The sequence below is a fragment of the Protopterus annectens genome, chromosome 17.part0 (genome assembly GCF_019279795.1).
Source record: "Protopterus annectens isolate FY-2018-M chromosome 17.part0, PAN1.0, whole genome shotgun sequence".
Lineage (NCBI taxonomy): Eukaryota > Metazoa > Chordata > Ceratodontiformes > Protopteridae > Protopterus > Protopterus annectens.
The window spans coordinates 238,660,963-238,687,351 of record NC_056751.1 but is presented as its reverse complement, the minus strand read 5'-3'; the positions used below and the strand labels follow the sequence as shown (position 1 = coordinate 238,687,351).

The 26,389-nt window shown below is 37.9% G+C and overlaps 1 protein-coding gene across 1 annotated transcript in view; it reads left to right on the top strand.

Moving 5' to 3' along the window:
• DMXL1 (Dmx like 1) overlaps positions 1 to 26,389 on the top strand; it is a 2,737,735-nt gene that overhangs the window by 2,617,063 nt on the left and 94,283 nt on the right. The gene's annotated exons all lie outside the window — the stretch shown is intronic.

The following is a 26,389-nucleotide window of genomic DNA, read 5'->3' as shown; positions in this document are numbered from 1 at the left end:
AGGAATCAGCTGCTCTTAAAGTGGCAACCACCTTCATTCATTACCTAAAATATATAGCTTAAACAGTTCTCATCTAACACATTGTTTTAAAGCAATATTTTAAAATAATAGATAGTGTAAAAAATCAGTGTAAAATATCTAAAACCGATAATTCTATTATAAAATATTAATGCAATTAAAATTTAACAGTGTATGTATGTATGTATTTATATTTTTGTTTTGTGTTCGAGTATAATAAACCTTAAAAGCATGTAAATAAAAACATGTAAGTGAAAAACAGCAAAACTTGACTTAAGAAGCTGAAAGTCAAATACACTGTAAGACAATAGTATGCATAGACCATTTTAAACACAGCATAATAGTCAACTCCTAACCAAATTTTTAAGTTGTAGAATGCACTTAATTGAATACATTTTGTTAATGCCCGGAGGGTAACATGTAAAGGTACCTAATTGCCAACTCAGTTCTAATTTCTCTAAGCAAGGAAAGAGGCCCTCCTCTAGGGTCATAGGTAATACAGTCTGTAGCCCTAAAAGTAAAACCATGGGTGGGTGCTTTCATAATGTGCCTGGCCAATGCGTTCTCTGATTTGTTAGACCTAATAGCGTATGTGTGTTCATAGACCCTGTCCCTAAGCCTCCTGTCAGTTTTGCCGATATAAAAGGCAGGACAGGTATGACACTTAGCCAAGTATACCACTCCCTTGGAGTTACAATAAAATTTGTACTTAGTATTGTATTCAAAACCTCTTATACTAAATTTTATTCCCTGCTCCATATATTTACTATAGGGGCATGACAGACACTTGTTCATACCTGCATGGTTAAATGTAGCAAAGTTTGAGTACCAAGTTTCCACTAGATTCTTTAAGTTTTTTCCTTTTCTATAAACTATTCTAGGGAATTCAATAGGACCTCTTGGTAGATGTGTGTCCATGTTTATCAAGTCCCAATTTTTCCTTAAAATATTTATAAAATCGTAACTGTCTATACAATACATAATAATAAGTCTGTTTTCATTTTCATTTAGTGTCCCATCCTGTAATGTACAACTGTTTGTTTGTTTCTAAACTCTGGTTACTTGATAATATTGCTTTGTAAAAGCCCACTTCTCTTATTTTTCACTTCCTGACAAATTTCTTGTAGGAGTGAAATAGGATAACCTCTCTTTTTAAACATGTCCATAAGTGCTGAGCATTCTTCAATGAACTGGTTGTCATCCGTAACCATTCGAGCTGCCCTTACAAATTGGCCCTTAACAACCGAACGTTTTTGATGGGCCGGATGGCAGCTACTATAGTGAAGAAATGCATTTGAATATGTTTCCTTTCTATAAATCCTGGCTTTAAAACATTGATTTTGCCTGTCCTTACTTAAATCAACATCCAAGTAAGCAATTCTATCATGTGAAAAATATGTGAATTTTAAGAATGTACTAGTGTTGTTTAAGTAAGTTAAAAAGTTAGAAGCCTCCTGTTGGTTACCCTGGAACAGGATAAATGTATCATCCAGGAAACGTATATAATATTTAATCTTACTTGTGTATGTAGTTACACCAAAGACATGTTCATGTTCCCAGTAGGCCATTACTAAATTTTCAAATGTACTACCACATGGAGAGCCCATCGGCACTCCTATTTTTTGTAAGTAGTATCTGTTGTTAAAAGTGATGTAATTGTTGGAAAGAACTGTGTCCAATAATTCAGCCATCAATTTTATTTCATTCTGGGGGGCTCCCATATCGTGTAGTAATAAACTCACCCATTCAATTCCCTCTGTGTCGGGAAATGATGAATACAAGTCTTTCACATCTATTGTAAGAAAGTTTAAATCATCTTGATATTGTAGGTGGTTTATATTGTCCAAAAATGTCCAAGAATCTTTACAAATGTACTTTTGTTGAGCTACATATTTCTTAAAAGTGTGGTCAATAAATTTAGAGCAACCATAAGTAATACTTGCTCTAGCGTCGACCAATGGTCTCATGGGTGAATTGTCTATGCTTTTATGTATTTTTGGTACTCCAAAAATAGTAGGTATCCTTGGGGCCGACATATGTAAATAATTTGCTACAGTCATATCTATTGTTGCTTCAATGAATAATTCTTCAAGAAATACCTTAACTCTTCTATAAGCTATGTTTAATTTGTTCTTTGATACCTCCTCATAAGTGTCACTTTCTAAAATGGTCTGAATTTTATTGTTATAATCATCCAAATTGAAAATAACTATGCCCCCTCCTTTGTCTGGTTTCATAGTCCTGACGTGTGCTTGTTGCAGATACAGAAGTGCTTGTTTTTCTTCCTTGGTGATGTTATAGTTAAAATTAGTGGTTATTCATTATTCATCTTATTTATTTTGTGAAAAATATCTAACATACATATTTTTTCAAACAAAGCTACATCTGGATGGGGATGGGGGCAAAATGTGCTAGTAATATAAAATGGTGTGATAGAGGGATGGTGCCTCTCCTAGTAATAAGTTTAAATTCAACTTCCTAATGAATAATTTAAGATCAATAATAAACTCTGCTACGTTGGTTCTACATGAAGGAACAAAAGTGAAACCTTTTGCTAATAAGTTAGCTAAAGTAATATCAACATGAAAGTCAGAGTAATTAAAATCTTAAAGTCCCCAGTGGAATTATATACAATAGTAACAACTGGTTCTTCTAAAAGTGCATTCTCTTCATCTGGTTTCTCCTGCTGTGTCAGTTCTGCAATGGAAAGATCCGTAGTGTCCACACTAGTATGTTCACTAGTTACTGGTGTGAATGATAGTACGTTTTCTTCGTGCCTTGCCTCAGGTTGTATCCCGAGGCAGAAACTTAAAAATCCTGATTACCAAAGCCATTTTGGCTTCTTGGACCATAGTGGGCATTGTGGAAGTTATTACCCTGGTTAGCTGCATTAAGTCTATTAATTTGAACCCCATTTGAATTAGTCTTGTACTTTTTATTACTATTGATGTTGTTGTTATTACCTTTCTTTTTGGGTATTTGTGTCCAACCCTCTTTAAATTGGTCCAATTCATGCATGTCCGTGGCTCCGCCGGCTCCCCCTGCTGTCATACCCTGGCTTTGGTCCCTGGTGTTACCAAAGTTCGTCTGGGACAAGGAGGTGCTGGATATGCCAAGTCCTTATCATAGGCTTCCCTCTCACGGTTTAGTTTTTTGACTTTGTTGTTTTTTTAATTTCTCAAGGTAATGGTCAATAGTAGAAAACGATCTTTCATATTCATACTTATAACGAAAAAAGTCACTGTCTCTCTCTATTTCACCATCCAACCTAGTAGCTTCCTGTAATAAGTCATCTGCAGTTCTTTGGTAGTGCTTACTTATAAGTTGCAACAGTTCAATACCATGATTATTAAACATTTTTATTAAGTCCTGGTGGAATTCCGAGCCTCCTACCAGCCCAGTGGGATATTGACAAATTTGAATGCCTTTTGGAACTATGCCTTTGCTAATATATTGTTTAAAATAAGCTAGTTCCAAATGTAGTTTTTTGTATTTAAGTAACTTTGTCTAATAGTTTGTTTGACATTCAATGTTTCAGTTTGTACATTTTCAGTAATTAGCTCACCTTGTGTTCAAGCTGAAGTAGGAAACTGAAAAGTTTTGTAACTGTTCTGACCAAGAAGAAAGGTCAAAATTAAAGTTCAGGTTTGCTGCTGATCCATTGGAAGTGCGCTCTCTTTGTAAAACATGGCCTTCGCCTCTGTTGTTACGTCCACATTCCAACTCTTCTTGCGGTGTGGGGTGAATAGACATGTTGAGAAGAGGATCCTCGTCTGGTGTATCCATACAGTTGTTAGACAAAGGACTTACTAGTTTCTGTTGTTTAGTAGATGGTAATGAAGGTGCTTTTGTTATAATGGGTGGTGCCATAGGTTTCCCAGCCAAACTGTCAACTCTAGCCACCAATACGTCAAGCTGTTTAGATAATTTAAGCACTAGAGCTGATAAAGTAGATAGTGCTCCTTCCGTTTCATTCATACCTCCATCTGGGTCAGGAGTGAGGGAAGAAGGTACATTTATAGGCTCTTCCATGAAAAACAAACGAAACTAAGACACAAAACACAAACTGGATCCGTATTACCAAAAGAAGAAGCACCACAGTGTATCCAACTGCCCAAATAAGTCCTGCAAGCACGATGAGTTAACGTACTGTTTATTACAAAAAACAAAAAATCACATAAAGCGCCACAGGCCACATAGCCCAACTTCTTCAGATAATTATACAACATAGGCCATATACTATATAGGAAGTGAAAAGTCAGCTGGTTCCTGAATCAGCAGGAATCAGCTGCTCTTAAAGTGGCAACCACCTTCATTCATTATCTAAAATATATAGCTTAAACAGTTCTCATTTTTTGTAATAAACAGTACATTACCTCATCGTGCTTGCAGGATTTATTTGGGCAGTTGGATACACTGTGGTGCTTCTTCTTTTGGTAGTACGGATCCAGTTTGTGTTTGTGTCTTAGTTTCAAAAGTAAAACTGATGTCATCTCCTTCTTCCTCTTCCTCCATTAAATCTTTGGAGAAATGTAAGAAAAGGAGTGTGTCAGTGCCAATTTCTCCCCCGGCAGCATCTTCAAAAAAGCTGAAGTCTCTGGTTCCTATAGTTTTTTAGGAACCAACAGACGTACCAAAATGCCTGTTCCTACACCTTCCTCGTAACCAAACCTATCAGATAAGACAAATTCTTCAACACCAGAGGTTCATCCTTTTTGGAAAGGCCAAAATCACCATCCATCCTGTCTCTCCATTCCACCAAAAGCCTAACTGAAGATGATGTGGAGAGACTGGTGAATAAGATACTCTGCGCAAGAGGACTGACATGTTCCACTGCGGCTCCAGCCTCCACGGGTGTAGGAGCCAAAGTTTTCTTTACCCCTCCAGCACTTCCTTCTGTAACTTCAACTGAAGCTTTAGAGCCCTTGGCTGAGTTTGCCGGTGCTGACTGTCTTGGAGACAAAATTGTATCTTCAGAACCAAATCTCAGTTTGAGTTCTTTGGTTCAGTTGAAACAGGAGACCTCCATGAGATGCATCTGTCCTGTTGGCTCAGAGGGGTTAGAGTAGTTTCTTATTTTGTCTGAGTCTTCTCTGCACCTTGGAGCTTTGGCACTGATCATTTCAACTCTGGCTTTGACTTCGACAGGTGTCTTCTCAGAATGGGGAGTGACTATGGTTCTGAGTCAGTCTTTCTCTTTTCTGGGCTCCCTTCCTTGTTCAGATGGGCCAGCTTTTGAGACTATGGAGAGAGCCTTGATTTCAGCAGTTAGTCAGTCGACCCCTTACACTTTGGAACAGATACCCTTGACTTCCTTACACCCAAATATTCAACCAGTACCTCCACTGGGTCAGTGGGTGCCAAAATCATACGATTTTCAGATGGGAATTCCTTCTTCTTCTTCTGATACCTCCCCAGATCATCCCACTGAGGGAGGTCCCTCAGAAGCAAAAGTGCAAGAGGAAGCAATTAGATTCCCCAGAGGAATCTGTCACCAAAGACACAGACTTCGATGAGGGGGAGGATCTCCAAGGCCACCCCCTGATGTTATCTCCTTTGGAGACATCCTAGAAATATTAAAACAGAGGGGTGACTAGAAGTCCCAAAATTCCTCTTCCAAGGAGTTCAGTGTACCTGCATGCTTTTGGCACTCTACCATCTACCTCTTGGATGACTTCGCTTCTTGATGAGCTCATTCAATTGGTCTATGTACTTGCAAAATATTTTGTCATGTTTTCTACCAAGTGTTAAGAGCTATATTAAGGATACTAATGACTTTTTGGGTTATCTGTATGACTGGTTTTCTACAAAGTAACACAATAATTTTTTGTTGGTCATCCTTGACAGTCAATCTCTGCTTGCCATGATACCAAATACATGTGGTGTATATTCTATTAGGGAATTCATGTGTAAAAATGGATGCCATAGTGGTAGATATATGGAAACCACCTGTGAATTACTGGAGATAGTTTTGAATAACAACTTTTTTGTGTCTGATAAGATCCATCACCAGATCTCAGGTGTGACAATGGATGCTCCCATTGCCAACACATATGCAAATATTGTACTTGATAAATGGGAGAATGAGATTGTGTATAATGGGTCTGTAGCATTTTGTTCTGAAGTCAAATGTTTCAAAATTTTGTGGATGACCTTTTTTCATTTGGTATGGGACTAATACTGAACTGGATAAGTTTCTTTTATACTTGAATGCTAGTACACAATTTTTGAAGTTTACAATGTCCAGTTACACAGTGTGTTAATTTTCTTGATATTACCATAGAGTATAATGGTACAGACTTATGTACTACAGTATATATAAAAAACAGTACATAAGAACAAGTTCTTGCATCACTCTAGCATGCATGCACACCATGTGTTTAGGGGTATTAGTAAGAGTCAGTTTATCCATATAAGTAGGTTAAATTCTGATATTGATAAGTGTTGTTATCAGATGAATGAACTTAAACAAGAATTTATTGATAGAGATTATGATGAATGTGTACTTAATCAGGAAATTGACCAAGTACTTTCTTTAAGGACATCATCTGCCAGACCTAGTTTTGGTAGTAGACAGGCTATTAATGCTTGGGATGGACAAGCTATGTGCGATAAGATTCAGTATGTCACAACTTAAAGTAGAGCTTCGACTGTAATAAAAGGAATTATTAGAAAAAATTTGAATATTTTAAAATCGATGCCGGAGTTGGATAGGTTGATTGGTGACCATCCAAGTTTTTCTTATTGGAATTGCTCCAATCTCAAGCAAAAATTATGTTATAAAGATCTTTGTAATAGTGTATATGAACATAAATACAATTTTTTCTGGCACTATTCCATGTTACAATTGCACATGTGGTGATGTTATAAATGGAAATCAGGTGTTTATTCATCCCTCAACTGGGAAGGAATTTAAATTCCATTGTCCAGCTACCTGTAACTCTACACACACACACAGTTTATCTTGCTACATGCACTGATGTCCATCATTTTATAATAGGTAAGTCAATGAGAAAATTGAAATACAGGATCACTGAGCATAGGTCTGACATTAAAAGAAATAGAAGTACTAATTCTCTAGCTAAACATATTACTGAACATGGGGTTCAACATAGCTTTAAATTTTGGGTGATAGAACAGGTCTCTATTAACATCAGGGATGGTGATCTAAACAATAAATTAGAAATCAAGGAAATGGAATGGGTGTTAAGAATGAATTCTGATTTTTTTTTTCCCGGTTTAAACCAGTTGGTGTCAATAAAGCCTGCACTAAAATTTAAACAGATGTGCCCACATTAAATTATATTTTGTATTCTTTTATGATGTATTCGTACATTTTTATTACGATATATATATATATATATATATATATATATATATATATATATATATATGTATATAAGATAGAGAGATGTAGACTTTTACAGGTAAATTGTCTTGTTTTACACATTTTATATGTTAATTGATTAATTGGTAATTATTGGCTGTGCGTTATATAAAAGCGGAGTGATAGATGCTGTCTTTTATACACTGATGAAGGATTTTTACCTGAAAGCTTTGTTACATTAAACAGATTTTTGTTACATTTTGCATTGCTGAATTCGTATTTTCATAATTGGTTTCTAGTTTTATGAACTAAGCATTGTCCCTACTATCATAGTTTGTTTACCATAGAACCTATCCCCAGGAGACCTGACAAAATTCTGTCTGCCCCTGAAGACAAACACTTCTGGGCCAAAAAGTTAGCTGTTGATGCCATGGTTGTAGCGGCAGCCACCAAGAAGGAACTGACCGTGGAGAGTTCCTCTATCCATCCACCCAACAGAGTCGCGGGTGATGGACAAGTTTGTGAAGCAGGTCTATGCTTCATCGACCTTTGAAGCAGGTCTATTGGGTATCGGATACCTCGGAACCGTTTCATGGCCTTACGCCTCTGTTGTTCGTCCATTATTCCAACTCTTCTTGGTGTGGGGTGAATAGACATGTTGAGAAGAGGATCCTCGTCTGGTGTATCCATACAGTTGTTAGACAAAGGACTTACTAGTTTCTGTTGTTTAGTAGATGGTAATGAAGGTGCTTTTGTTATAATGGGTGGTGCCATAGGTTTCCCAGCCAAACTGTCAACTCTAGCCACCAATACGTCAAGCTGTTTAGATAATTTAAGCACTAGAGCTGATAAAGTAGATAGTGCTCCTTCCGTTTCATTCATACCTCCATCTGGGTCAGAAGTGAGGGAAGAAGGTACATTTATAGGCTCTTCCATGAAAAACAAACGAAACTAAGACACAAAACACAAACTGGATCCGTATTACCAAAAGAAGAAGCACCACAGTGTATCCAACTGCCCAAATAAGTCCTGCAAGCACGATGAGTTAACGTACTGTTTATTACAAAAAACAAAAAATCACATAAAGCGCTTTTCGTCAGGCCACATAGCCCAACTTCTTCAGATAATTATACAACATAGGCCATATACTATATAGGAAGTGAAAAGTCAGCTGGTTCCTGAATCAGCAGGAATCAGCTGCTCTTAAAGTGGCAACCACCTTCATTCATTATCTAAAATATATAGCTTAAACAGTTCTCATTTTTTGTAATAAACAGTACATTACCTCATCGTGCTTGCAGGATTTATTTGGGCAGTTGGATACACTGTGGTGCTTCTTCTTTTGGTAGTACGGATCCAGTTTGTGTTTGTGTCTTAGTTTCAAAAGTAAAACTGATGTCATCTCCTTCTTCCTCTTCCTCCATTAAATCTTTGGAGAAATGTAAGAAAAGGAGTGTGTCAGTGCCAATTTCTCCCCCGGCAGCATCTTCAAAAAAGCTGAAGTCTCTGGTTCCTATAGTTTTTTAGGAACCAACAGACGTACCAAAATGCCTGTTCCTACACCTTCCTCGTAACCAAACCTATCAGATAAGACAAATTCTTCAACACCAGAGGTTCATCCTTTTTGGAAAGGCCAAAATCACCATCCATCCTGTCTCTCCATTCCACCAAAAGCCTAACTGAAGATGATGTGGAGAGACTGGTGAATAAGATACTCTGCGCAAGAGGACTGACATGTTCCACTGCGGCTCCAGCCTCCACGGGTGTAGGAGCCAAAGTTTTCTTTACCCCTCCAGCACTTCCTTCTGTAACTTCAACTGAAGCTTTAGAGCCCTTGGCTGAGTTTGCCGGTGCTGACTGTCTTGGAGACAAAATTGTATCTTCAGAACCAAATCTCAGTTTGAGTTCTTTGGTTCAGTTGAAACAGGAGACCTCCATGAGATGCATCTGTCCTGTTGGCTCAGAGGGGTTAGAGTAGTTTCTTATTTTGTCTGAGTCTTCTCTGCACCTTGGAGCTTTGGCACTGATCATTTCAACTCTGGCTTTGACTTCGACAGGTGTCTTCTCAGAATGGGGAGTGACTATGGTTCTGAGTCAGTCTTTCTCTTTTCTGGGCTCCTTCCTTGTTCAGATGGGCCAGCTTTTGAGACTATGGAGAGAGCCTTGATTTCAGCAGTTAGTCAGTCGACCCCTTACACTTTGGAACAGATACCCTTGACTTCCTTACACCCAAATATTCAACCAGTACCTCCACTGGGTCAGTGGGTGCCAAAATCATACGATTTTCAGATGGGAATTCCTTCTTCTTCTTCTGATACCTCCCCAGATCATCCCACTGAGGGAGGTCCCTCAGAAGCAAAAGTGCAAGAGGAAGCAATTAGATTCCCCAGAGGAATCTGTCACCAAAAACACAGACTTCTATGAGGGGGAGGATCTCCAAGGCCACCCCCTGATGTTATCTCCTTTGGAGACATCCTAGAAATATTAAAACAGAGGGGTGACTAGAAGTCCCAAAATTCCTCTTCCAAGGAGTTCAGTGTACCTGCATGCTTTTGGCACTCTACCATCTACCTCTTGGATGACTTCGGCTTGATGAGCTCATTCAATTGGTCTATGTACTTGCAAAATATTTTGTCATGTTTTCTACCAAGTGTTAAGAGCTATATTAAGGATACTAATGACTTTTTGGGTTATCTGTATGACTGGTTTTCTACAAAGTAACACAATAATTTTTTGTTGGTCATCCTTGACAGTCAATCTCTGCTTGCCATGATACCAAATACATGTGGTGTATATTCTATTAGGGAATTCATGTGTAAAAATGGATGCCATAGTGGTAGATATATGGAAACCACCTGTGAATTACTGGAGATAGTTTTGAATAACAACTTTTTTGTGTCTGATAAGATCCATCACCAGATCTCAGGTGTGACAATGGATGCTCCCATTGCCAACACATATGCAAATATTGTACTTGATAAATGGGAGAATGAGATTGTGTATAATGGGTCTGTAGCATTTTGTTCTGAAGTCAAATGTTTCAAAATTTTGTGGATGACCTTTTTTCATTTGGTATGGGACTAATACTGAACTGGAGAAGTTTCTTTTATACTTGAATGCTAGTACACAATTTTTGAAGTTTACAATGTCCAGTTACACAGTGTGTTAATTTTCTTGATATTACCATAGAGTATAATGGTACAGACTTATGTACTACAGTATATATAAAAAACAGTACATAAGAACAAGTTCTTGCATCACTCTAGCATGCATGCACACCATGTGTTTAGGGTATTAGTAAGAGTCAGTTTATCCATATAAGTAGGTTAAATTCTGATATTGATAAGTGTTGTTATCAGATGAATGAACTTAAACAAGAATTTATTGATAGAGATTATGATGAATGTGTACTTAATCAGGAAATTGACCAAGTACTTTCTTTAAGGACATCATCTGCCAGACCTAGTTTTGGTAGTAGACAGGCTATTAATGCTTGGGATGGACAAGCTATGTGCGATAAGATTCGGTATGTCACAACTTAAAGTAGAGCTTCGACTGTAATAAAAGGAATTATTAGAAAAAATTTGAATATTTTAAAATCGATGCCGGAGTTGGATAGGTTGATTGGTGACCATCCAAGTTTTTCTTATTGGAATTGCTCCAATCTCAAGCAAAAATTATGTTATAAAGATCTTTGTAATAGTGTATATGAACATAAATACATTTTTTTCTGGCACTATTCCATGTTACAATTGCACATGTGGTGATGTTATAAATAGAAATCAGGTGTTTATTCATCCCTCAACTGGGAAGGAATTTAAATTCCATTGTCCAGCTACCTGTAACTCTACACACACACACAGTTTATCTTGCTACATGCACTGATGTCCATCATTTTATAATAGGTAAGTCAATGAGAAAATTGAAATACAGGATCACTGAGCATAGGTCTGACATTAAAAGAAATAGAAGTACTAATTCTCTAGCTAAACATATTACTGAACATGGGGTTCAACATAGCTTTAAATTTTGGGTGATAGAACAGGTCTCTATTAACATCAGGGATGGTGATCTAAACAATAAATTAGAAATCAAGGAAATGGAATGGGTGTTAAGAATGAATTCTGATTTTTTTTTTCCCGGTTTAAACCAGTTGGTGTCAATAAAGCCTGCACTAAAATTTAAACAGATGTGCCCACATTAAATGATATTTTGTATTCTTTTATGATGTATTCGTACATTTTTATTACGATATATATATATATATATATATATATATATATATATATATATATATGTATATAAGATAGAGAGATGTAGACTTTTACAGGTAAATTGTCTTGTTTTACACATTTTATATGTTAATTGATTAATTGGTAATTATTGGCTGTGCGTTATATAAAAGCGGAGTGATAGATGCTGTCTTTTATACACTGATGAAGGATTTTTACCTGAAAGCTTTGTTACATTAAACAGATTTTTGTTACATTTTGCATTGCTGAATTCGTATTTTCATAATTGGTTTCTAGTTTTATGAACTAAGCATTGTCCCTACTATCATAGTTTGTTTACCATAGAACCTATCCCCAGGAGACCTGACAAAATTCTGTCTGCCCCTGAAGACAAACACTTCTTGGCCAAAAAGTTAGCTGTTGATGCCATGGTTGTAGCGGCAGCCACCAAGAAGGAACTGACCGTGGAGAGTTCCTCTATCCATCCACCCAACAGAGTCGCGGGTGATGGACAAGTTTGTGAAGCAGGTCTATGCTTCATCGACCTTTGCCTTAAAGTCCTTGAATTTCTTGGCACACTTCACCAGACTTCAGAGTAATCTGGTCAAGGAGTTATCGGATACCCTCGCCGGAACCGTTTCTGAGGACATACAAGAAAAGGTGGCTTCCCATTTCGCTACTCTGAAGTCTGTGTCCAATTCGTCCATGAGGCTCATTGCTCATGCAGCAGAAGGGACCACTAGAGCAGTGATGCTGCCATGAGGAGACATGCCTGGATTCACCTGTGTGACTTTATGGAGCTATTTAAGTCTTCATTCGGCAATTTACCCCTTGATGGATCATCCCTCTTTGGTGCAAAAGTTAGAGAAACTTTATCCATGTGTGAGAAAGATGGAAAGACCCTTTCTGCAGTGTGCATACATTTTTCCACTCCCAAATGACCATTTTCTAGTAATCAGAGAAGCAGTGGAAAAATGTAGTTCAAAAAGTCCTAAAGGCCTTTTCAGGACACACATGGAGATAGTTCCCCCAAGGGAAGGAGGAGGAACTTTAATGGAAGATACTGCCCTGCTGCAGAGGTGGCCCACAAAATCAGGGTTTCAGAGATTTTCTGTGGTAAATCCTACCAGTGCTCCTGAAAGGAGGCCTGATTGTCTTCCTTTGGAGGCAGTCGGGAGATGCTTATCCCTGCACCAAAATGCCTGGCTGCAAATAACATTGGATGTTTGGGTGCAGATGATTATATCTAGAGGCTGTACTATTCCTTTTTCTCTTCCTCTTCACATATACAAGAAAATCCCTGATGTTCCACCCATTCAGAGGGAACAAGCAGTCCTAGAAATCCAAAAACTGCTAAAAAAAGGTGTTATCCAAGAAGTCCCACCAGACCAGAGAGAGTCTAGAATTTACTAAAGATTCTATTTAGTGCCAAAAAAGGCAGGGGACTGGAGACTGATTTTGGATCTAAGTGTACTGAACAAATCAGCCCACCAAACCATACTCCATATGGTCATGGTACAATATATTCTTCCATTTTTGGAAAAAGACAATCGGATGTGTTCAGTAGATCTTCAGGATGCATATTACCATATAAAGATGGACAAACAATCCAGAAGATTCCTCCACTTACGGCTAGGAGCCAGTCACTTTCAATTCAGAGTTCTGCCCTTTGGTCTCACTGCATCCCCAGGGTGTTCAAGTGTATGGCAGTTGTAGCAGCTCACCTGAGACTGCAGGGATTCCAGGTGTTTCCATATCTAGACAATTGTCTCATCACCACTTTGACCATGCATCAACTGATAAAAGCAAGAGACCATGTACTTCATGTTTGCGCTTACCTAGGAATAACTGTAAATTCCAAAACATTGAAATTGACCCATCTCAAAATTTCAAGGTCATAGGAGCCCTTCTAAATACTCAGACTTCCATAGCTTTTCTTCACCCTGTGAGATTTCAGGTGAAGAAGCTAATCAGTAGCAGAAAAGTTGCCACTTCTGTAGCCCTTCAAGCACCTATAACTCTAGTTCCTTTAGCAAGATACCACATGAGGATACTACAATGGTTGCTAGCATCTCAATGGTCAGTGTTACACTAACCCATGTTGGACCTGATTTTGATCCGCAACCAGTGCAAAAAAGATTGTGTGATGGATGTATTCTGAAGACATTTTTCTAGGACATTCCTTTGTCCTATCACATCCCCAAGCCATAATGACGATAGGTGTCTCCCAGATAGGGTTGGGGGCCATTATCTGGGCAAGACTGTCCAAGGCACATGAACCTCACAGAGGCCAAATTGCATATCAACATACTGGAGCTAAGAGCAGTGCTTTTAGCTTTACAAGCTTTTCAGACTGCTCTTCCTTCAGGAACAAATGCAGTTCAAATGGACAATACTGTATGTTAGTAGTTAGGTACATCAACAAACTGGGAGGAACCAAATCCTATCCCCTTTGTCCAGAAGGTCTTAGTGTGTGTCAGTGGGCAATCTCTTCCAACCAATTTCTGATAGCAATGCGCATTCCAGGGAGTTTCAGTATGATAGACAAACTAAGCAGGTTTATTCTCTTGCCTCACAAGTGGTTTCTCAGTCCAAAGGTGACAGAAAAGATTTTCCGTCAAAGGGGACAGCATTGCTGCGACTTATTTGCCTCTCCTCTAAACAAGTGCAGCAACTACTTTGCCCTGATCCTCCCTCTGGGGGGAGGGGGTCACCAAGAGAAGCTCTTCACCACATTTGGCCCCTCTTCCCCCAATTCCTCTAATCCTGAGATTCCTAGAGAAAGCAATCAAGTTGAAGAGCAAAGTAATCCTCATTGCACCTTACTGGCTTCGACAAATATGATTCCCCTTTCTTTGGCCTTATCTGATTCAACAGCCTTGTATTCTGGAACCAGCTCCAGACCTTTTGTCTCATCTAGAGGGATTAAACCATCCGAACATTGTAAATCTCATGCTGACAGCTTGGTTACTCCAGTTCTGTTAATAGCCAGGCATCCCTGTCTCTCCTCCCCGGTGCATCATATTCTCTTAGCCTCTCATAAGCCAGCTACCCATAAACTCTGTACTAGTAAATGGAGAAGGTTTACCTTTTGGGCTCGTGACAGCAATATTGATCCCTTTTCAGCACCCTTTGATAAAATCCTAGAATTTCTAGCTACACTCTTAAAGGCAGGTGCTCCTCATTCTGTCATCAAAGTTCAGTTAGCAGCTATTCCTAATTTCCATAATGATTTTAAAGACTCCTCCCTGGCCTGTCGTAAATTTGGAAAGCCTTCTTAAAAGGAACGCTGTTGCTAAAACCACCTTACAAAGATCCTACTCCACCTTAGGATCCAAACTTAGTGTCACAAACTATTGTTTAGTCTCCTTTTGAACCATTAGCTGAATGTGATCTAAAGGTTTTACCCTGGAAAACTATATTCTTAGTGGCAGTAACTTCTGCAGAAAGATTTCAGAAATAGCCTTGTTATGTAGACCTTCTTATCTGATTTTCCACAGAGATAGAGTTTCACTAAGAACCAGTCCTTCCTTTTTCCTTAAGGTAGTGTCAGAGACAAATATTAATCAGACTATTAATTTAAAAAGCAGCAAAAAACAACCAGGAAGCAGGAGTGCGAATGACCCAAAAATCCTCACTCACTCTGTAATACAAATTTGAGCACAATTTAAGTAGCAATTTTATATACACATATTCACAGGATGCAGCTTTCATTGAAAACACAGCAAGTAATCTTTGGCCTATTGTTTTTTTGCAGGATGAATTTACCAACATGTTTTCCAACAAAATTTCTTTTGTCAGGAAAAGGGGTATTAACTTGAAGGGCATTTTTGAGGCCAAAACCAACTCTAACCGTAATTTGTCAACTTATGCTGTGACTAAAAGGAAGGGCACTTATGCATGTGGCAGATGCCATCAATGCACGTTTATTCTAAACACTGGTAATGTCACTATTCCTTCTAGAAACATCACCATTACATCTAAGGAACATTTTTCTTGTAACTCATCCAGAGTGGTATACCTAGGAATTTGCCAAAACTGTTTATCATTTTATGTGGGCAAAACAGAAAGGGAGTTGAAGCGTAGGTTATATGAGCACATGAATGACATTAAAATAAAGAAAGAGACGAATGCCTTTGTCAAGCATTCCCAAAATTGTGCCAATATGTCTATTCGCTTTTTTGTCCTGGATAGGGTACTTTGTGACATGAGAGGTGGTGATTGGCAAAATGCCCTAAACATTAAGGAATTAATGTGGCAGCTTAGGCTGGATGCCACCAGATGCCCAGGTTTAAATGATGGAATTAGTTTGACTTGTATTTTGAAGGACAAAAGAAGCAAACTATAAACTAGAGGTCATTGTTTATATTTTTATATCCTTAGTGTTTTGCTATAATGGCATATGTTCACATGATTTTCCATTTTTTAATTTTCATCACTTATTTGCACATTACATCGATCACAATGTAGGTTTTAGTACTAAAATTGTTTGATCAGAATAAATGATGCACTAGTTAATTATTCAACATTTATTTTGACTAAGGTAAATACATGTTTACATTTAATTTTAAATAATTTAAAATGGTTAAAATATTCATTTGTAAGGCAATTTTTAATATAGTTCCACTAGATGGAATGGTTTTAGTATTTATTAGCTAAAGTTTTTCCTTTTTCTTTTTTTCACATTGCAACATGTAAAAACTTGTGGTTCAACCACTTGGAGAACATCACACGCAATTGTAGATGCATTTACTTTGTAATTTACAGAAAATACTAAAAAATGTGGCTAAATTAAGTTTTCATGTTGAATCTTGAATGTTTGTAACATTTAGAAGGTTTTCTTCTTATGCAGTTTCTACATTTTTAAATGTGTTTGAATTTATCGTATTTGGATTGTTTTAATATGATTCTTTATGCTATTTGATGCATCAAGTGCACACGTTATATTAGCTTTTTGCATTTAACATTTTAAATTTGTATTTTTTAAAAAAAACATGGCTGACTAAATAATTGATTAATTATTCAACCAATCAATGTAATAATTCAATTTATTCAAGCAAATATAAGTAAGGTCTGTTGTGCAAAAAATTACACTTGAAAAAGCCCGTTATAAACGGGCGAAAGCGCTTGTGTTTGGAGTCTGGTTCGTTCTTGTGGAATAAAGATTTTTTGCTAACAATTCGTTATTTCTTGGCAAGAACTCTTCTTGAGCTTTGGCCAAACTGCAACGTGATTTTTCTTGCATTTTTGCACTTGCTGAATGTTTACTTGAATTACAGAGTGAGGATTTTTGGGTCATTCGCACTCCTGCTTCCAGACTATTAATTTACCAGTATTTTTTTTCCCAACTTTGCTAACAAAGGTGAGTATTGCTAACATTTATTAGATTTTCACAGACAGTAACACTTCTGTTTACACAAAGCTGAGAATATAAGACAATCCAAACAACTATGTGTCATTTTCACTTGCAAGATTTGGCCAACCAGTGAGCAAAGTGATGCTAGCCAGATGGCTCAAAGATTCCATTTCTTTTATCTATAGTAAAAAGAAAATTAATTTGCCTAGGCCGTTAAAGGTTCATTCTACAAGAGAAGTAGCTACTTCACATTTTTTCAATCTATAGCTTCTATGGATGGCATTTGTGCAGCAGCAACTTGGGCTTCTCCTCATACCTTTATTATCCATTACAAATTGGATTTGGTCTCCAGTGGAAGAGCATCATTTGGTTCTGTGTTGCTCAGAAATATCCTTCCTTAAGTTCACCCAATGCCTAAGGTAGCTGGAGAGACTGTCCCATATGTTTAGGATAAAATGAAAATTGACAACATTGCCTAGACTTGGTAAGGCGTTGCTGTTTCTAATAATGGTGGCTGCCCAAAAAGCAATTACTAGAAAATGGAAGTCAAAATCTAAACCAACAGTAACAGAGATAAAACAACAGGAATTAAGATCTTTAGAAAAAGGTAGGCGCAAACTACATAGGAAAAAAATGGGAATTGTGGGAACAATACATACAATGGAGGAATGAAGTCTAAAAAGTGGCAGGAATTAATTGAGCTATGTAATGTTTGAGTGAGAAAGATTGGGTAGATGTAAAGTGATGTATAATGTTTGCAACTTGGGGGTATGTCAGTATGGTCTGTGATGTAAAATGCTTGCAACTATGACTGTTTTGGAGTGGTTTGTTTTAATTTATATAAATTTATGATTGCCTATATAGTAAGGGATGGTTTAAAAAAAGGCAGGAATTGAATAATTTATATAATACTGCTTGGGTGAGATAATATATAGCAACATATGTAAAATGTTTGTTGTGTTAATGTAGTGGGCGGCACAGTGGTGAAACGGTTAGCATTGTCGCCTCACAGCAAGAGGTTCTCTGGTTCGATTCTCAGCTGGGGTACCTTCTGTGTGGAGTTTGCATGTTCTCCCTGTGTTCGCATGGGTTTCTTCCGGGTACTCCAGTTTCTTCCCACATTCTAAAGACATGCGTCTGGAGCATTTCTCCCCAGGCCTCCGCTGAAAATAGACTCTGTGGAACCTAGTCGGACTTTTCCGGTCAACAAATGTTAAATAAATAAATAAAAATAGTTACATGGTTTGATTACTTTTATATAAATGTAAATTTGCCTTTGTTTCAAGTGATAATTCAATAAAGGTGTTTGAAAAAAGAAATCAAATAAAGAAGTTATGTACTCACTATAACATTCCACCTGTGTTGTCCATTTTCATTTATTCTCGACTTCCCCAGCCTTTAAAATTTTTGGTGGTTCAAATAATGGACATGTGTCATTTCCATTTTTATTATAATGTGAGTCCAGATATTGACTCTGAAAACTTTTGGGATTTTATCACTCTGTCTTTCTGAAAACTCGATCTGAGGTAACCGAGGAGAGGGGCATTGTGGGTAAGGGTTAAGTTCAAGAGTTTTTGGCTTTCACAAGCTGTAGTAATGCCGAGTCTGTTCCGATGTTCGGAACTGAATCCATATTTCAAGGATAAATGAAAATGGACAAGACAGATGGAACGTTATGATGAGTACTTCATTTTCTAGCAAACGTATTTCCTCTGAAATAAAAAAAAAAATGGTACTTTTTACATTAAATAAATGTATTGTGTGCATGTACTGCAGTTAATGTAGTTGTATTTCTATCAAATAAGAGACTAAAGTATACCATACTGTATTAAAATGTATGAAACAAGAAATATAGCAGTATATATATATACATCTATATTTCCACCTAAACAAGAAACTAGTTGCCATGTTGCTTAAACAAGGACTGCACTCTACTGCATGTGCATATTGTAGTTCTTTTCTGAACAGTAGTCATATTAAACATTTTAAATTTGACCACTACATTTATAAGACTTGAGAAAATGATGTGAGATTTCTTTAATGTTCCATTGCCAAAGAATTTAACATAAGTAACCACAGACAGCTGGATTTTTAACTTTTAACAGAGGTAAACATATCTCTTTGCTGGCTTGAAATTCAGTAGAACCTCCGCCATCCTCATGTTAGACATTAAGAACTGAAAAACAGTTTAACATTTACTCTACAGATACTTTTCTGACCCTCGCTACTTCCTTGTTGAAACCACTAGATGGCATGAGGGAATACCCAGCTAGGCACTGAACTGGTTTTGTATGCTAGCATCCATACTCAACTGGAGGAAATTGCTAACCTGCTAGCTGACAGATTTTGAGCAAACTTCACCCCCAGTCTCTTCCAGTCATCCCCCAAACTAAACCTGCCAGCATTCCTCAGCCTAGTTTCATAAGTCAGCAGGTCATCTTCGCACTCTCCAATGTCAGAAACACTGCATTACTGGGACAAGACAACATCCCAGGTTACCTTTTAAACAACTTAAAACATGACCTAGCAGACCCATGTGGATCCTTGTTAAACCACAGTCTGGGAATTGGCTATGTTCTGATGGAATGGAGGGCAACACCAGCAATCCCTCTTCACAAAGGGGGACCATCAACTGACCCTGGGAATTATAGGCCCATAAGCTTGACTAGCCTCATCTGCAATGTCATGGAAAGAATTATTATGGACTTTATTAACAAGGACATATGTAATCTCCAAACGTTGGATCCAACCCAGTTCAGATTAGTTAAAGATAGATCATGCCTGTTAAACATGGCTGACGTCTTCAAGAAAGTGACTAAGGCCCTGGATGAGGGAAAGACCATGCATGCCACCTGTCTTGACCTAGCCAAAACATTTGACACAATCCGTTATTGTAGAGAAACTTTCCCAATTGGGAATTAGCCCCATACCCTACCTTACCAGATGGGTAGCCAACTGGCTCACCCATAGAACACATACTCTCAAAGTGAGTGACTTCACCTCTAGCAAAAGACCAGTTACCAGTGGTATCCCACAGGGTTCTGTGCTGGGCCTCTTACTGTTTGGAATTTGTTTCTCAAAAGTCCAGGCAAACTTCGACAGCCTGTGGCTGACCCGAGTTCGCTGACTATTGCAAAGTGGGAGCAATTACCAGGTCCCACAACAATGTTAATATACTGCTGCAGACATGGTTAACAATAAATGGTTGGTGCTGAGCCACAGATTAAAGCTAAATACAAAAAATGCATCATTATTCCCTTTGGGAAAGCTGACAAACTTGCTAATTACATTATAGGCAGCACCCCCCTAAGTGTAGACTCAGTGGTAGCTGATCTGGGTACTCAGATTGATAGCAATCTAAACTTTGACCATTACATATTCACAGTGTTAAGGAAATCATTTTATATGGCACATCTTATAAGTAAAAGCATGACATTTACATCAAAGGATGTTATAATTCCAATATACTCTGCCCTCATCAGACCAGTAATTGAGTAACACTGTTCCAATTTACATTTACTTCACTAGACACTTGCAACAATTGACGAGACCACATAGGTTTCTCACCAAGAAATTACAGGGTACACAAAACAAGTCTTGCATGGAAAGACTGAAACCATGTCACAGTACTGTCTCTCTTACAGGCTGTTAAAGGGTAACCTGTGCATGGCTTATGGGGCAGTCTCTGACGTGACCCTGATGGCTACACATTCATAAATCAACCTGCACGTGGGTCACTTGCTCCAAAGATCTTAACCTAACCTCCAACATGAACAGATCATGCTGGAGAGAGATTAATCTCCCAGAGACTGCCACTTCTCTGGAACAAGCTTCCAATTCACGTGAAACAGAGCCGTTCCCTGACCCTCTTCAAATGCAACCTAGATCAATGGATGGGTGACTGCAGATTCATTCCTGGTGTGGTGCCCATGTTCCCCCTGGACAGAGGAAGTCAATATTCACTACCATAGATACTTACCTCTGCAAACTTCACTCACTTAACCACCAACTGGGGCAACTCTGGTTAAGTATGGCGAGGCTTGTAAGGCTCTAGAGCCATTAGCCTAGTAATCCTCTATGAACCTATGACATGGTAGGAAATGGAAACAAATTTACTTCTGTACTTTCAAGTAAAGGAGTAATACAGGTGCAGGAGACCACCTAAAGGAACGGAAAAAGGATGATGTTCTTGGACACGAATGAAAAGCTCAACTATTATCAAGTCCCCAGAGTGTTACTAAGAAGTGCATGGCTGCTAATCGAGGCTTCTTCGTATCAGAAATGCTTTTTTTGTTTAAAGTGAGTAAACACATTATAAAAAAAATATTAATTGTGATTCTTTTAGAGGTTGCTGATAAGGAAAAAAAAAACACTCATTAAGCTTCAAGCCAACAATCCTGTGACTAAGCCGGCTACTCAGCATCTAGGAACATCTAACGTGTTTCGAAGGCGAGCACTGCAGACCAGAGTTATAAACATTACTATGGAAGATTCTCCTGCTGCACTGCCCGTGAGGGGAATTATTGCAGCTTTTGTTAATAAGATGCCACAACCCTTGTAGTCTTCTTCATGTCAGTTTTCACTGACTTCAGTAAATTTAGACCTCTATGGAAACATTAGATCTGACACTACCTACCTCCCTCCTATGCTAGATTTCATGGAGGGTTCAAGCAAAGATTACAACTTCTTCCAACTCTGCAAATTCTAATGTTGCCAGTGACTCTGAAAAACTCTGTCCTTTTTTCTAATGTTCTAAAACTGTAGCTATTCCAAACAAATAAACATCAGTAACTGAGTAATGTACAACCAAAGTTTACCTTGTGCATCGTCAAATAATGGGGCTCAGACTTCCAAGTTACTATAGTAAACGTCTTGACATTTTTAAAAGTAAGAATTTCAGTCTATTCCTCCCTGAGCTATTTTAATTATAACCATTTAAAAAATAGCTGGTAGTTTGCTTAAAATTTAAACACAAGCAGAAGAGGGTTTAGAGAACTTTGCCAAAACGCAGAATCAGCAGATGAAAAAAAATAGTAACTTTTAAATGAGTTACAATTGTGAGAATAGAAAGGAGATTTGAGCCAATGTAAAACAGCTCTGAAAAGCCACCATTAATTAAGGAGGACAGACATGCCTCAAACATTGATTCCAGTATTTGCTAAACCTGGAGTGCCTTAAAAGTTTTTTTGAGGCTACAGTCCCCACTTAAAACTGCTTTGAGACACTATCTGAAAGTGAAGGACTGTGTGTGTAAGTGGTGGATGAAATAGACTTCATGACAACACATGTCACAGTACAAGAATTAGACTGATTAGATGTGAACGTGGAGAAAGAGGAACTACTGTTGACTACTGTTTTTTATCATGGACGACTTCCACAAGTCTCATTAGGATGAAGAGATTGTGCTTTCATTGGGTTTATTTTATTTGTGTCTTTTCAAAGTATATATCGTCTTGTAACATTGAGCATGAACAGGAGAGCTTCACTTTCTGTTGCTGTGTTAAGGCCCTCTGAATATTGCCTTGCCAAAGTTTACTTTGAGCTGGTGTGATCATAAACCACTGAGGAAACAATGGTATTAAATAAGGCAGGTATATAATCTTTTGTCTTTCTTGCTCATAAAATATTACAGTATAGTACTGAGCTAATCCTGAACTATTATGTAAACCAGAAAAACTTTATTGACATATTTTGTTGCTGTGTAACTATAAATATGGGTACCTTGAATGTATGTTTCCAGTGATGGTAAAATATATATAATCAACAGATAAGCAAACGTATGCTGTAAGACCAGACATTGTTAATTAATGCATGTAGCAAATAAGAGTTACAGCAAATGTTTATTTTTTGTATATAACCAGCATTTGGTTATACTAGGCATGTAGCATAATGCAGGTACTTGTTAAGAGATAAATTGCCATGCAAATGTTGCATTGTCAGGTAACACAGAACCTGTGTTGTACATTTGTAGCTCATGATACAGATTTTTGTGAATAGGATTATGCTTGTTTGATGCTGCTTATAGAAATTTATGATTTTGGTATGTTGTTTAAGGCCTCTCTTCCTCTTTCAAATAACCTGCTTTACTGGCCATGCCTAAAATCAGGACAGTGGAAGATGTGCTGTCCTATAGGAGAGGGTTAGTCATTTTTTTCTGGCAGCATTGAAGTGGCATTGCTTTAAACAGGCCGTCTTAGACATAATCTGAAAGTGCATGGTCTTCATGATAAGTAGCTAGTTCACGTCATATTGTGATCAGTCCCATCAAAGTGTAGGGTATTTAAATTCTGTGTGACCTATTAGTTTTTAATAACATAATTTCTGTTTTAGAGTAGTATTGTTAATCCATATATAATTATTATAATTATGTACCACTATATCACATGCAAGACAGACATCACTATGTAATGGTTTCTATTCTTTTACTCCCTCTCTCTGCCTTTCTCTCTCTCTCTCTCATTCTCTTTCGATTATTTCAATCAGTTTAATTAAATAAATTGACAGGCATTGTTCCTTTGGGTGGAAGGTAGGAGTTGGCCATGACTTAGTATGCAGAAAGTTAAAGGTATTCAGGGCTGTAGCTGTGATGATTCTGCAGATTTGCAGGGTTTTTTTTTTCCCTTTTTATTATTGCCAAGGGGGATTACTTGCCCACTCATATTCCTTCCACCAATTTAGGGCATTTAGTGAGTATTGTATAGACACTGAAAGATGTGAAGATAGTCTGTCATTCTGTGCTTACTTTTAAGTGGAATTAGGATTTGTGTGTGGGTGTGTGGGGAGGTGGGACTATACACTTTGCATACTTAATCTGTAAATTCAGTGTCAGGTAAGGATTTTTGTCTAGATTAGAGGTATGATAAGAATAAAGCATAAAGTTGTTGACTCAGTATTGGAGATGAGAGATCAATGTAAGAAGAAATGCTCATCATATTAATTGTTGCAATCGTGACATTTAGGATTCCAACATACAGGGAGCCCAACGGCCAGCCTAACTTCCAGAGCTTTCCATTTACCCCATTGATTTTGCCTGATTTCTTCCCACTCAGACATCAGTGATATAAAGGGGCATTGGATAATGTCATCACCAGATCCTTCTTGCTGCAGTTTGAGTTGCATGCTTCTGAACTCTCAACCATCCAGTAAGTCTACCTGCTGCCAGGGATACAGAATGAATCTCATTGGAAAAATGTTTCTGTATTTGCTTCGCTAATGTGTGTAGATGTCTAAGAGTGAAGATGAAAAGATAAATACTGCCTTGAGTATGGAAAGTACATCCCACATGTTGATTTCCATTTTTACTCTGTTTTTTCTTAACAAAATGAATAAAGACGTGCCTGCCAATAACACGGACTGCAAAGTAGTAAAATAATTTTATTTATTAAGCGCTTTCATCCACTGGTAGTGAACTTCATCAGAACAATGTCCAAATGACCCTTCCCGGTTTTTATAATCCCAAATACCAATCAAACAATCAAATCATTAAACAAATAAATAATAAAATGAGCACGTCTTTATTCATTTTGTTTGGCTGTATTGTTTTTGGCCCACAGTGTTTGCTTCATTTTATCTTGGTCTGAAGCACAACGTTTTCAGTTATCCACATTGTCCCTGGTTTGAACACAAGGTAATCCAGTGTTGTCTAAAATTTCCAGGACTGTCTAGCTGTCACTGAAGGTATACGTATCACCATTCAGCTTGTCTACCACTGGAATGACCAGGTTGCCTGTTAAGCAATTGCTAAGAAGTGTGTTACATGTCTGAGACAGCAATCAAATGAAATATACCATAATATGATGTGAATTACTCTGTGAAAAAGCTCACCTTGCCCATCTTTTTTTTTAGCCAGCTACTTCTGTCTCATTCAAATGTCCTGGGAAACTGCATTGCTAAGAACACTAACCTCTACTAGAATAATATTGAAGCCAGAGACCCTCGTGTAGAGAGCCATTTGTAATATTTCACAAGTACAGCATCAACCTAAAGATTAAAATTTTCTTGTTGCTTAAAGAGGTGACAGTGTTGTCCCTGAACCAAGTTATTCCCCCTCCCGTTTTTTTTTTTTCTTCAAATTACCTTTGAACCAAGCTATTTACCTTCCAGAATTTTTCATATCACTATAGAATAAAAGAGAGAGAATTCTTCACTCACTAGATGTGCACAGGTACCTGAGATTTTTCTTTAACAAAACAGGAAATCAGATCAGTTGTTTCATTTGCTTATGAGAGGAAGGGTAATTCTTTTAGTAAACATGCAGCTTCAAAATGGACAGTATATTGCATCGGTCTTTGTTGCTCATTTTGTGGTAAGAAAATTCCAGGCCACATTAGGGCCCATTCTGAAAAGGCCACTGCAGTTTTCACTGTATTCTTGAACGTGGTAAACTCATCTGTACTTAAGTTTTCCAGCTGTTATAAGTTGATGAGTGTTTCCAGGGCCAGGTCAGGCTTTGCCATTGCCATTCTCCAGAGCTTGTTTTCACCAGCCTCTTCCCAAGGCCAATCACTTTCTGGTCAATAAGCTGTTTGAGTCTTCAAGAGGGTCATTACTACAACAATGGCTGTTACAAAAGAAAGTAGTGCAGTTGTTAGAAACTTACCATATTTATAGATGTTTGAGTATATCCGGTGTTGCAATATCAGTTTCCTCTCGTCATCCCCTTTTTTCTCTCCTGGTCAAAATGGATAGGAGTGGGTACCTAATCTCTGCCACATTCCTTGTTGCCTTATATTTCATACCTCTCCCCTTCCTCATGGTGAAGCAGCAACATGGAGAGGCAGTTTGGGTGTACATCGCCTTGAGAACTCACTTCTCCACTGGGGGTTATGCTGTGTTAGCCTTGCACTACATTTCTTTTGCCAGAACAAGATGAATCGGGAGAGGGGAGGGAAGGCACCAGCTTATATCCGTTTATACCACTGCCATCATGTAGTTAGACTGGGATGGCTTCTAATGGGGCAAAAAGTGAAAGGATAATAAGTTCTGGAAGTTGGGCTGATTATCTGGCACCTGCAGACAGGAATCCAAAGAAATAGTACTGTGGCAGTAGATAAACTCAAACATGTACAGTTATGGTAAGTTCCAACATAACACTTTCTATATCCTGATGGAGATAAGGGAATCGCCATTGTCTCTGTTTCAGCATGTGAACCTCTTGACTCACCTTCAGGTAGTCGTCGGTACTCTTGGACCTGTTTACATTCAGTCTGATATCATGTATAATATGACCTTATTGCCGTTTTGGTATCAGTTTTCAAATGTCATTTTAAAAATCATGAGGAAAGCTACGAGGGCAAGAACCAGGAAATGCTACTTGGCTATCCTACCTGTATGCCAGAAAGATCAATGTAAGGTTGCCATTTCTGCTATTTAAGGACCACTCCTGGGAAGATGGCTTTCCTTTGCTTTTCACCATGTCAGCATTTCCTGATTCCAGCCATCAAAAGCAATGTAGTT